Source organism: Oreochromis niloticus, linkage group LG7, assembly GCF_001858045.2.
Source record: "Oreochromis niloticus isolate F11D_XX linkage group LG7, O_niloticus_UMD_NMBU, whole genome shotgun sequence".
NCBI classification, from domain to species: Eukaryota; Metazoa; Chordata; class Actinopteri; order Cichliformes; family Cichlidae; genus Oreochromis; species Oreochromis niloticus.
In genome coordinates this window covers 50,064,084-50,067,401 of record NC_031972.2, presented here as the reverse complement: position 1 = coordinate 50,067,401, position 3,318 = coordinate 50,064,084, and positions in this window count along the sequence as shown.

Sequence of the window (3,318 nt, the reverse complement as noted above, 5' to 3'; positions counted from 1 at the left end):
TCCTGAGATATTTCCCTTTATCTCTCTGCTGCATTTGTAACAGAAAACTGCACATCAACCTAAAATGTGACAAGATGCTCGGTTGATGTAAACATTCTCATACAAGCAGTAAATTGCTCCACAGACGAAGTATGTCCTGTCGAATCTCATCGCTCCAGCTAATGTCCCCAATGCAGATGAAGGAGCTGAGATTCAGTTGGTTGTCTGATTTTACTTCAACACTGCAGAATTGTTAGAAAAGTTAAATACGATCGGGTGATAAGACTTAAAAGTGAGAAGCTTCTTCATTGCTTCATCTGGGAGATTCTCACCTTTGATTTAAAATAAGAATACCAAAAGAATTATTTTATTAATATCAAATGAATTATAGTTAATGTTCGAGAAAAGCCATGTTAAATAAGAGCCGTGAAGTGGAGAAAACTTGTTCCAAGCTCTCTAAGTCGAGGAGTGCTCCTGTATAACATGTGGAAAAGAAGCTACAAGAATTGAGAATAATTTAAGATCCAAACAGGAGATTAAAAGATGGCAGTTTGGCTTTAAGAATAAATTTAATTCAAAGTCTCTGTTAGCTCAGTTAGCCATGCTTTTTTGGGTCTTCCAAAATAAAAAACAAGAGGTAGTAAGCTAGTAGTAAGCAGCTGTAGCGCAAACATGTTGTTGGGCTACCTGCTTCATTCCTTCAATATTTCAAGAATAGTTAGAAGTGGGTCAGATTTAATGTTAAGTTCCATTATATTGAAAAAATATTTTGGATATCAAAAATCGGTGTAAATTTAAAGCCCTCATATCTCAGTGTCTGGGTACATGCCTCTTAAATCTAGCAGAATAAGTATAACACAAGTACAAGTAACTCAAAACTGTATGTGAGTAAATGGATCATTATTTACAGTCTATCTGTGCTGGCTTCATATAGTTCAACAGTAACACTAGCAGAGAGGCAGCAACAATCAGGGGACAAACAAATACTTTTAATTAGCTGATATATAATCTTATACTAAGCTGGGGAGCAGCTACAGAGAACAGAGTGGGCAGTTTGTAGACTGACATGAAGATACATGTGCAGGTATTTTGATTCTTGCTTCTTGTCTTTCATCCCTGTTTCAGGCTTTGAATAATGTGGGGTGATGGTAAAAGAACTGGGTCTGGGGATTTTCCATGTACACAAGCAACCAAGACTAATGACTAAACCCCTCAGACTGACTGACTGTAGGAGCACTGAAAATCCTCTGGCTGCTGGACAACAAAACATGCATTAATTCTGCGCATCCAGCGCAGGTTCTTTGTTTGTGCCGCAGCCTTCATGGTGAGCAGGGCCTTGCTGCCGCTCAGTCCACAAGTCCCCCTTCTACAGTCGTGCTTTTGTCACTGCAAGGAGAAACAAAAGGCACACTGCTTGCTGATCAGCTGTGACATCAGCTCCTTGCAGAGAGCTGGAACTGTAAATGCAGAATATTGATAATATCCTCTGTGTTAGTACACTGTTTCAGATGCAGAGGGACATAGATGTGGGAGCTGTGGGGGAATTGTGTGAGAATAGATCACAAAATCAGTACAAAGTCAATCACTGGTGTAAACTTACTGGAATATAACTGAGACACAAAATATTGAACCTCATGCCTTGTTCCTGGATTTAATAAAATCGTGTTTACAACCAGCAACTGCAGCCGAAGAAATGCGCAGAAAATCGATAGCGGGCCACATTCCACTGCATGTGCAAATGCATGCTCCCTGGATTTGACGTACTTTTTCATATGGGTGTTACATCATTGAATGCACTCATAGAGCAAAGTGATCAATAAGTATAGGCAATAAATAATATAGTGCGTAACACACATGTGGAAGACACGAGCAGGCGCGTGGCGGAGACAGAATAAAAGCTTTTGATCAGCTGCTTTTTCCTTCCAACAAATGTATTCAAATAAAAAAAAAAAAAGGATATCTGAGACCAGACAGCAATGAGTGCTGGATTGTGTGTGCTCCTGAAAACAAAACATATATAAAGCTGTGTGTGTGTGTGTCTCACTGTTGCCGATGCTGGTGATTCACAGGCTGCTAGGAAACCTCCAGCACCAGCATGGCCTCTGAAGCAGCTGCTCCCTCTGCTGTGAGCCTCACGCTACTGCATTCATCACAGTAAACAAGGTTCACTCCAATGGTGCTGTAATTTTTACAACAGGCTCTCATCCCAACCACATCAGGGGCGCCACCAAGGGGTGGGTGGTTGGTTGGTTGGTGGGGTGGGGGACTGCCCCCCCAATGCATTAATTCTGGGCATCCAGCGCAGGTTCTTTGTTTGTGCTGCAGCCTTCATGGTGAGCAGAGCCACAAGTGCTAAGTTTAACTAAGTTTAACTAATGCTAATTTGTTATTAAGGGGTCCAGAGTATGCCAAGAAAATACCCCCCACAGCATAACACCAGCAGCAGCCTGAACTGTTGATCCAAAGCAGGATCCATGCTTTCGTGCCATTTACATCCCATTTTATTGTCTGAAATTGCACAGACCAGACAACATTTTTCCAGTTTTCCATTGTACAATTTTGGTGATCTTGTGTGAATTGTTGCCTCAGTTTTCAGCTGGTGTGATCTCTGCTGCTGTAGTTTTTTCTTTTTCAGGTCATTCTCTGTAAATCCTACAGATGTCTATGTGCCATTTCTCAGGGCTGAAATATCAGCCTGTCTGGCACCAACAACAATTCAAAGTCGCTTAAATCACCTTTTTCTAACCATTCTGATGCCCAGTTTGATCTCTGGCAGGTTGTCTTGACCTTGTCAACATGCCTGCACTGAGTTGCAGGCATGTGACTGGCTGATTGCATATTGTATTGACCACTTGAACTGGTGCACCTAACAATGTGGACAACAATTTTGCAAGTTTAACTTTTAACTGCTGTAAAAGGATTTCCTATTTTATGTGCGGTGTGTAGATGTTTGCTTCACTAACGGAGTATCACGCAGATTGGAGTGGGATGGTGCTTTTCCTCAGCAGTGCTCGTATTAGAAATAAAAAAAAACAGTTTGGTAAAAAAATAAAATAAAATAAAAAAATCACAAGATCTAATAACTTCACATCGATCTCTTACATTCTCCCCAAACGCAACTTTTCACAAACAACATCAGCATCTTTCAAACACCACGACACCAGACTGTAATGCAAGCTTTCCATTTATTTCAAGCCCAATGCAAATGACGGTTCATGTGTTAAATCAGGGGGAGTGGCCCTTTAAACATCTGGCTGCACAGTCCTCAGTACAAACTGCCTCACACGGAGAGAAAAAGCCAGAGCACGCACACATTTACAGACAGCAAACAGGGGTCTA